A 10,676-nucleotide genomic window follows, 5' to 3' on the forward strand; every position below is an offset into this window, starting at 1 on the left:
TCAAAGGGGACAATGCTGTCTGCTCGTTGAACCCAACTTTCTTGGCGAAGAATGAAAATCCTTCGAACCCTTGGCCGAAGACTTTCGAGATCAAGGGTATGTCAAGTCTGGTGGGCCAAGAACCAGAGAGAGTCCTGTGCCCGGTCAGGGCTCTCAAGTTCTACGTGCATAGAACGAAAGAGGTAAGAGGTCCCTCAGGTAACCTCTGGTGCTCTGTGAAGAGACCAGAGTTACCTTTATCGAAGAATGCTGTTGCTTTCTTTCTAAGGGACACCATTCGGGAGCTCATTCATCTTTCCAGAAGACTGATTTGAGCCTCTTCCGAGTAAAAAGCGCACGAAGTACGAGCCGTCGCTACCTCTCTTGCCTTCCAAAAGAACATGTCAATCAAGGACATCCTTGATTGCACCTTTGGAGGAGTAACTCCGTCTTCGCCTCACATTACCTAAGGGATGTGAGAACGATTTATGACGATTGTAATGCCACTGGGGCCATACGTTTCTGCGGACACAGTATTGGGGTCCGGAAGTAGCTCTTTCCCTATCCTTAGTTAGGTTTAAGTTAGGTTGTTGTGTTTTTAGGTTGTGGTGAGTCTATGTGAAGATCTCCCATCCTTTAGTTAGTTTTAAGGGTTTTTGTGAATAGTTGGTCAGGTGGTGGTCAGTTGCTTCGTTGCCCTCATTTGTATGGCCTCGATGATCTTGTCACGCTGAGGATCTCGCACCCGTTGACAGATCATCCAGAGCGCACCAGCACTACAGGTCTCCACCTGGCTGGCAACTCTGTGATTAAGCAAAAGCAGCCTTACGTGACAGTAATCACATAGTCTACTTTGCAAACAGGTAAGGAACCAAGATGTATATCATCTACTTAATTTAAGTTTCCTAAAAAATCCTATTCTGTCTCTTCCCACCATCCGAAGGTGGGATTCAGCTATATATATATCTGTCAGGTAAGTGGCATGAACAAAATGTTATTGTTATTATACAATTAAGTTTGTTCATACTTACCTGGCAGATATATATAATTAAAGTGCCCGCCCTCCTCCCCTCAGGAGACAGAGACATTAATAAAAACAAAAATATGAATAGAAAATGGGAATGGTTCCTGATATCCGCCTCCCAGCGGCGGGTTTAATGGGTACTACCACCTGGCCGTCCCCACATGCGTGTGCCGCGAGTTTTGTGAAATTTCTGTCTGGACTTAGTCATAAAAGAATACAGCGTATATATAATATCTGCCAGGTAAGTAATGAACAAACTTAATTGTATAATAACAATAAAATTTTTCCTAACTTTACAAACCTGAGGTCCTTTACATATAGTCCCATCTCATGCCACCCCTCACTCTGCATTTTTCCGTGGCCTAAAGCAAAAGTGATTCTTCACCTCCCAGTCGTGCGGCGCGTGAACTGTCGGACAAGCAGTTAACTACCGAACTCCCTTGTTCGAAGCTTACGACCGTTCCAGCTGCCACTAGTTACCTTCCTATTGTAAAAGGACCTCAGGTTTGTATAGTTAGGAAAAATGCAATTTTTGACAAATTGCCATACGTATTGTATTTTTGTTTCACCAATTAAATATCGAGTGAATAAAGCCTGGCCAGCGCGATGACAATGGATGGTCCGCGGTTGTTTACCCTAGCTAGGTAGGTCAAGGTTATCTGTTTACTTGCACTTTAAATTTGTTTTTAAGTATACTACCCTATACAGCCCTCCATGGGGATGATTCTCTCTCTGGCCAGCCCTTGTACATTTTCACAATAGGCTAAGGCATTTCTTATATTTTATACCTAGGCTAATTGCCTTTTAGTATTTTTGCATCAGTATCGTAGCATCTGCAGAATAGGAGAGTCTCTAGGTAGTTCTTTTTTAAATTGGCTTTCTCATTGTACCTATGATCTTCACTACAGGTGGTTTAGGTTACATTCTCTCTGAAAGGCCAACACAAAAATACCTACAGTACCCCTGACCCCCTATACTGTGCATTCGCTCCTCTAACTTTCTTATGGCTGAGCTTTGGTTTGCTTATTGAGTAGGTTAATAGCCTAGGGTTAGCTATTGTTAGGCTATTGTTGATCCAGTTGGTACACAGTTGGTACACTTTCAGCTGCAACCTGGATATACTACTAGTTACTGATATGACTATTATTTTTAGGCTTAGGTAAAGCTAAGGTTGTTCCGTTGAAGCACATCCTGTGTCACATCTCCGAGTTTAGGTAAGCCAATTGGCACATTATATTTTTTGTCAAGCATTATCAAGTTCTTCAGACAGCAAACGTATTGGTTGTTTTCAACAAGCTAGTACATATAACATACATATTAATATTTTTTTATCTATCCTGTTACTTGCAGCAACTTCTTGTGTCCTGTAACTTGTAAATACAATATATATAATTCCCCCATCATTTTGAAAATTCAGAAGTACATATAGGTAATACTGCACATTACTTGTTCTGCTGTGCACATTGCCTCATTGAAGTGGGTTCCAAGAGGGACAAACCCCCCCATCCCAGCCAAGTCAAAGTACAGTCCCCTAGGATAGGTTAGGTTAAGGGAAGCTAAGTTACTGAGCATTCCCATTGAAATATCTTTTCTGGGCTCAGCTCGTGTCGGCCTATGAAAGGATCCTTAATATCATTCTTTCTAGGTAAAATTAATCTAAAATTACCAGAGAAAACAAAAATTAAGAAAATGTCAGTAAAACTGACTCGCTCACTCTTAAAAAGAAGTGTCGGTATGGCAATAGGGGCGAGTGGGAACACTACCACGAGACATTCACCAATTAGAACTTCCAATCAAAATCCCCACAAGAGAGAGCTGATACCAACAGGTGATGCGGCCGCTACTACTACTACTAGAGGACGCCACGGACAACAGCGCCCCTAGCGGACATTCCTTAAATTTTTAGCGCCAGCCTTCGGACGCAATTCTCTTTGTGCTTCTGTTGCTATTTACGAGGAATTTTATCACCATTCATCATGGAAACCGTTCTAGCCATCGCAACGGCTAAGTTAAGTGCCTCATAAGTAATGTTTTTCTAATCTGTATTTTTTGTCTTCCGGGAACAGTATTTTCCTTCTAATAGGTCATATACGGTTTCCCGGTTGTCTCGTGGCGGCGCCATGCTGCCTCGTTAAGAATTAATTCCGGTCCTCCATACTGGGAACTTCTTATACTTATGGGCTTACTATTTTACGTTCATCGTTTTTTACATCGAGTTTTTAGCTAGGTTAGCCCCTTACCATTTCCTCTTAGTTTGGTATTTAGGGCTATTCTTTGTTCCAGCCCAGCATCCCAGGCTCTTGCTCTTCATACGGCTATCGCTGGCTCCTTCGAGTAGGCTTCTGTTCCTCGGAACAGTTTGCCTCCTCCTGGGTCTTCTTTTTCTTCTACTAAAAGTGTCTTTTCCATCTTTACGATGTAATTTATTTCTAGTTAGGGTGTTAGGCTAGCCTAGGTGCATGTCCCATGTATTGGTACAGCCTGGTTCACGTGGCCTTCCCACGGTTGTGTTGCTCGCGGCTTCGGCCACTTGCGGTTCACGTGTTCCATCGCACCTTCCCCTTCCCCTTCCCTCCCTACCAGGTATAGGGAGACGCTGGGGGGACCCCTTGGTTGTCATGTCAACCTCAGTTGCCTTCCTCCCCTCTCTCTCTGAGGTGGCCAGGGGTTCCTCCCAGCGGGGGGTATAGGGCGACCACTCATAGGGTACCGGGTCTCCGAGCGAGTAGTTGTTGAGACGGGGAGGAGTAGGCCACCCCCCCCCCCCTCTCTCTCTCCCGCCGTGTTACGCCGAGACCCTCCCCCCCCCTTCCCCAGTTGCTCAGCCACCTTCCCTTTCTATAACGAACGGAGCCTTCCGCCGCAGCCGGGGCACCTTTGGTTATAGATTACTGGCTCCGCCAGCGGGCGGGGTGGTCACTACTAGTGGTCGGTTGCTTGCCTACTATATCCTTACATCTCTCCCCCGCTACCGGAAGGGAGCTTGCTTCTTTACCCGGGCACTCTTCTAGTAGACGGGTGGAGAAAGGGGGTTGGAGAGAAAGAGAGAGGGGTTTGGAGAGAAAAGAAAGAAGGAAAGGGTTTGATATTATTGTTATTTTTAAGGATATACCCTAATTTTACGATGATTTGTTTAATTTTATTATTCATATGTTTACCATCCCCGCCATTATCCGTCGTGGTTTCCTTTTACCACCACTCCTGGTTGGATTCTATCTCTTGTCTCCGCCGCCAGCGGAGCAATAGTCTAGGACCCAACCATTTTCTACCACACGTATTATGGCGGGGCTCTGGTTTAATCTAACTTTCTCGCTCCGGCACCAGCGGAGCAACTGTTAGGCTGTAAGTGTTCTCCTGATACTTATGTATCTTTCCACTTACAGGCTACCAACTGTCAGGTCCTGGGATGCAACGCGACGTTGTACGACCCCTGCGGCCACGATGAGTGCAGGTCTCACGCTCCATGTGCCACGCCATACAACGAATATGACGTCTGGCAAACCCAGGAAGCCTGCGCCATCTGCTACGACCTAGTCAGTCAGCTGGTGGAGGGGGTAAGTCGATCATAGACTTCTTGATCATTTTACTAACAACTCTTAGACATAAGTTTGTTAACCCCGTTCCGCCATTAGAAGCTCATCTCACCTTTTCTTTCAGGCTACTGGTGTGAGGGAGGTCGCCCTTGCTACCCTGAAAGCGTGGGTAGGCGGCTTCGGGAAGAACGCCGCCAAAGGCCAGCCTTACATCCTAGACAAGAAGCTGGCCGTCCAGATCTTCCCCGCGGGCAAGTCAACAGGGTATGTTGACCCCTTGTCCGCAGCCCCTCTCATAGCCTCCATCCAGCAAGAAATGCAGCAATCTTTCGGGGTCGTAGCCACACAGGAGTCGGTCCCGGACGTCGCTACCCTGGACCTCAACATTGAGCCTATGGCGGTAGGGGCAGAGGATTTGTTGGTTGAGGTAGGTGTGTCGGGCGCCCAAGGTCTTTCCTTGGGCGCTTCTGGATCTCCTGTCCCTTCTTCAAGCGCTTATTTCCAAGGCTTTGTGGATCTGAGATCCCTACCCGCTCTCCCGCTCTCTCTGTACCCCCAAAGGTGAAGGGACAGAGAGAACCGAAGACTCTAGTTAAGACGACTTCTAAGAAGTCATCTTCGTCTTCTTCGGCTAAGAAGTCTTCGACTTCTTACGCTGACGCGGTGAAGGCCAAGCCGAGCTCTTCTTACTCAAAGAGCTCTAGAAGCAAGTCTTCTAAGGAAAAGGCTCGCGCTCCCGCCGAGCCAATGCCTTCTCCAGCCTCCACCGCATCCACTCCGGTAACGCCGGTGGGAGGAGCGGGACCCAGCACCTTTGATCCCACTGCTTTCTCAGCAGTGGTGATGCAACAGGTGGGCGAGATGGTCGGCTCTCAAGTCTCTCCGCCCTGGGGACGAAATTTGAGCAGATGTTCGCACAACTGTCGAGCACTCTGTCTCAATCGGCCAGTCCATCCAATACTCTCTAACAGAGTTAGAGAGAATGAGGACCGAGTAGCTGGGCTCTCTCAGGTCCCTCCCCCTTCCAGTCTCCCCAGTGACAAGTGCTGGTATTTTCTCCAGCTGCCGCCATACGATTCACTACCAGCTTTCTCTATGGAGAACCCATGGAGAGTATGCTTACGCTCCGTTTAAGGATGGTATGATCTCTATCCCGGAGTGTGGAACTCGAAGGATTGAGGACTTCGAGTTTTACCCTCCGGGTTTGACGCAGCCTTTCATCGGCTATGCTAGGCTGACTGTAGCGGCTCTTACTAGGGAAGACAAGATCTCTAGGGAGAATGTGCTCTACAGTAGGGGATCATGCCCAACGTGAATGGGTTCACTGCCTTGAGGACTGGGAGTGCACAAACACCAAGCTCCAGGCTATAAGAGTCCTTCACTATTTTTGCGACGGAAGAGGAGGCTTCTCTTCCGTTCGCTACAAAAATAGTAGAGACGACTCTTCAGGCAGTCCTCAAGGATGAGCCCATGCCACAGCTAAGGGAGGCGGAGTCTACTTCTCCGCTCTTCCCAGCTTTTGGAGAATTGTGGGAGAACCTTGCCAGCCACGTTCACGCTTGTAAGCTCAAACCGGACTGCGCCATGGACCAGTTCGGCGAAAAGCTCCCAAGGCTGCCTGATTCCTTGATTCAGGCGGAGTTCGACGCGCGAACTAGGTTTGGCAGGTCCCTCATTCACTGATCATAACGGAGATGGCTGCTCTCTCGTATGGCACGGAACCTCTGTTTAAGATCTTGGCCAAATCCCAGCTTCAGACGGTTCAGACGGATGCTTTCGACTTCTTCCAAGCTAGGAGGAATTGCCGAAAGCACGTGCTGCAGGAGTGCACTATTAGGCACGAGCCTAATAGACTCCTGGCTTCTAGCATGTGGGGAGCGGATCTCTTCCCAGAGTCCGCTGTAAATGAAGTACACCACGAGGCTGCTAGCTCAACCAGAGCCTTAGAGCTAGGTGGGGTATTCATCCAAGAGGAAGCAAGAATCCGTCCCCACTGCTGGTAAGAAACCAAAGAAGTCTGGTAAAAGGTTCCAGCCTTACCAGAAACACCAGCAACAGCAGCAATTTGTTCAGGCCGTCCCGGTTACCCAACAGGGACAACCTGCTACTTCCAAACAGAACCAGCCCATCCTCCTGCTGTCTCCTCAATCACAACCTTCGACCTCCTACGCACTCTCGCCGGCCTTCAACCCTACGTATGAAGGTCAGGGCTACCCTCTCTTTAACAGACAATCGAGAGGTAGGGCGAGAGGCAACTTTCGCCAGCGTGGCGCAGGAAGGGCGACAAGGAGCAAGCAGTTCAGAGGAGGGCGTGGTGGTCAACCCGCCCATCAACAATGAGGCTCCCCAGGTAGGAGGGAGGCTGTTCCTCTTCCGTCACAGGTGGGGGTTCAGCAATTGGGCACAGAGCATAGTGTCCAAAGGATTGGGTTGGAGTTGGATCAAAGATCCTCCTCCAATCAAATCATCCCGCCAAATACCATAAAAGGAATTGACAGATTACGCGGAGGAACTCCTTCAGAAAGGAGCTATTGCGAGAGTCAAGCATCTAAAATTTCAAGGTCGCTTATTCAGCGTGCCAAAGAAAGGCTCAACAAAAAGAAGGGTAATCTTAGACTTGTCAAAGCTAAACTCTTTCATTCGTTGCGACAAGTTCAAGATGCTTACCCTCTCGCAAGTAAGGACCTTACTTCCGCGTGAGCCGTCACATGCTCCATCGATCTTACAGACGCATACTATCATATCCCTATAGCCAGACACTTCCGCCCATTCCTAGGATTCAGGCTAGGAAATCAGACATTCTCATTCAAAGTGATGCCCTTCGGTCTGAATGTAGCCCCCAGGGTATTCACGAAAATAGCAGAAGTGGTTGTGCAGCAATTGAGAACTCAGGGAATCATGGTAGCAGCATACCTCAACGATTGGTTGATCTGGGCACCAACTGTCGAGGAATGTCTCAAAGCCACCAAAAAGGTAGTTCACTTTCTGGAACATCTGGGGTTCCAGATAAACAAAACAAAATCCAGACTTACCCCGGAGTCTCGTTTTCAGTGGCTGGGAATCCAATGGGATTTGTCTTCCCACAATCTGTCAATTCCAGTGGCCAAACGGAAGGAAATAGCAAAGTCTGTCAGGCAATTTCTCAAATGCAAACAAACTTCAAGGAGAAACCAGGAAAGAATCCTAGGGTCCCTTCAGTTTGCTTCGGTAACAGATATCCTCCTGAAAGCAAGGCTAAAAGATATAAATCGAGGGTGGCGATCGAGAGCCAAACGCAAATCTCGAGACAAGTTGTCAGTAATTCCACAGATCCTTCGCAGCCAACTCCGTCCATGGTCAAAAGTAAAGAACTTAGCCAAGCGGGTACCCCTTCAATATCCCCTTCCAGTGTTAACCATTCACACGGATGCCTCCCTGTCCGGGTGGGGGGGATATTCTCAGTTCAAACAGGTTCAGGGGACTGAGTCAGTTCAATTTCGCCAGCTCCACATAAACGTTCTGGAAGCAATGGCAGTATTTCTTACCATTGAACGAGAACTAGGCTTCCCCGAAAAAGTTCTCATCTAAGGCTTAGTTTTGGCGACCAGTGCAGTGGTAGTTCATTGCATCAACAGAGGAGGGTCCAAATCCAAGCATGTGAACCATGTCATGATAGCCATCTTTGCCTTAGCAAACAAACACAAATGGCATCTGTCCGCCACTCACCTGGCTGGCCCGGGGGTAAGAAAATGATTGATAGCAGACGCTTTGTCCCGGTCAGTTCCTCTGGAATCAGAATGGTCCCTAGACGACGGGTCATTCCAGTGGATATGCCGGAGAGTCCCAGGTCTCCAAGTAGATCTCTTCGCCTCATAAGCGAACCACAAGCTCCCTTGCTATGTGGCCCCCAACCTGGACCCTCTGGCTTATGCCACGGACGCCCTGTCGTTAGATTGGGATCAGTGGAGAAAAATTTATGTTTTTCCTCCAGTGAATCTTCTCTTGAAAGTCTTAAGCAAGCTGAGGACTTCAAGGGAATAGTAGCTCTGATTGCACCGGACTGGCCCAAGAGCAACTGGTATCCTCTTCTTCTGGAATTGGGTCTCCGACCTCAACGGATTCCCAATCCCAAGCGGTCACAATCAGTACAAATGAGGACTGTGTTCGCTTCCTCAGGAATTCTTCAGACCCTAAACTTTATGGACTTCATGAAGTTTGCGGCTAATAAAGATGCTAATATTGATCCACAAAATATTCTCTTCCTAGAATCAGATAAGAGAGAGTCAACTATTAGACCAATTATGACTCAGCTGTTAAAAAAATTAGCATCCTTCCTGAAAGAATCAAACACTACAACCATGACAGTTAATCTAGCTATATCCTTTTTCAGATCCTTGTTTGAAAAAGGTTTAGCAGCTAGCCATATTACTACTCATAAATCGGCTTTGAAGAAGATCTTTCAGTTAGGTTTTCAGATAGATCTGACTGAATCTTATTTCACGTCTATTCCTAAAGCCTGTGCTAGACTTAGACCTTCTCAAAGGCCTACTGCAGTTTCATGGTTCTTAAATGATGTCCTCAAACTAGCTTCAGACACTGACAACTCGTCCTGTACATCATAAAATAATGCTTCTTAGAAAGACATTATTCTTATTAAGCCTAGCTTCAGGAGCTAGAATTTCAGAACTGTCGGCTCTATCCAGAGATGCGGGTCATGTGGAATTCCTCCCCTCAGGAGAAGTTCTGCTCGCTCCGGATCGTAGTTTTTTTTGGCTAAAAATGAGGATCCTCTTGCAAGGTGGGCCCCTTGGAAAGTCATCCCACTTCCGCAAGACCCTTCTCTTTGCCCAGTATCAACTTTAAGAGCCTTTCTATCTCGTACATCCTCAAGATCCTCAGGTCCTCTCTCATGAGAGAGAAAGGTGGTACTTTGTCAGTAAAAGGTATTAGACAACAATCCTTTACTTCATTAAACAAGCCAATCCTGATTCATTTCCAAAAGCACATGACATCAGGGGAGTAGCCACCTCAATTAATTACTTTCAACATATGAACTTTGAGGATCTTAAAAAGTATACTGGATGGAAATCTCCGACAGTCTTTAAACGTCATTATCTAAAGTCCTTGGAATCTTTAAAATTTTCAGCAGTAGCAGCGGGAAACATTGTTTGCTCCTGATACTTGTATGTAGTTTGTCGTAACAGATTCCAGGTCTCCTTTCTACCTACCTCATCCAACATGCCTCACCCTATCGCCATGCTACTCGGATATCCTAGCCTTAGCCGCGGAAATCATATTAGTGGATTGTCCCTTATTTTTTTGCTAGGGACATCCACACCTTGTACTGATAAGTACTTCAGTGTACCTACTCTTATTTTTATGCTAGGGTAGGACATGTGTTTGTATATTTTGTAATAAGTTATCTAAGTAAATCTATTTTGTTAAATTACACTGCATTATTATAATTTACTGTGTTTATTGTAATTTTAAGTACTTTACATTACTAACTTTCATTTATGTTACTGTTTAGAATAAGTTAGACTTAAGTACTTAGTTACTATCTGTAATTGATTTACTTATATTATATCCCTCATTTTACAACTGCTTTTCATTTGTCCTTTTTTCCCATCTTGTCTGTTTCTCTGGTACTCTTTCATAGGCCGACACGAGCTGAGCCCGGAAAAGATGATTTTGACGAAGGAAAAATCTATTTCTGGGGTGATTGGCTCGTGTCGCCCTATGAAACCCACCCTGTATGGTTTGCCACCCCTGCAGGACAAGATGTTTTTAAGATTAGATCCGCTAGGGGCGCTGTTGTCCGTGGCGTCCTTCAGTAGTAGTAGTAGCGGCCGCATCACCTGTTGGTATCAGCTCTCTCTTGTGGGGATTTTGATTGGAAGTTCTAATTGGTGAATGTCTCGTGATAGTGTTCCCACTCGCCCCTATTGCCATACCGACACTTCTTTTTAAGATGGTGAGCGAGTCAGTTTTTACTGACATTTCTTAATTTGTTTTCTCTGGTAATTTTAGATTAATTTTACCTAGAAAGAATGATATTAAGGATCCTTTCATAGGGCGACACGAGCCAATCACCCAGAAATAGATTTTTCCTTCGTCAAAATCCCTTTTATAGTATGCTTTAAAGCAGGCTGCTAAGCATG

Source organism: Macrobrachium nipponense, chromosome 41 (genome assembly GCF_015104395.2).
Source record: "Macrobrachium nipponense isolate FS-2020 chromosome 41, ASM1510439v2, whole genome shotgun sequence".
NCBI lineage: Eukaryota > Metazoa > Arthropoda > Malacostraca > Decapoda > Palaemonidae > Macrobrachium > Macrobrachium nipponense.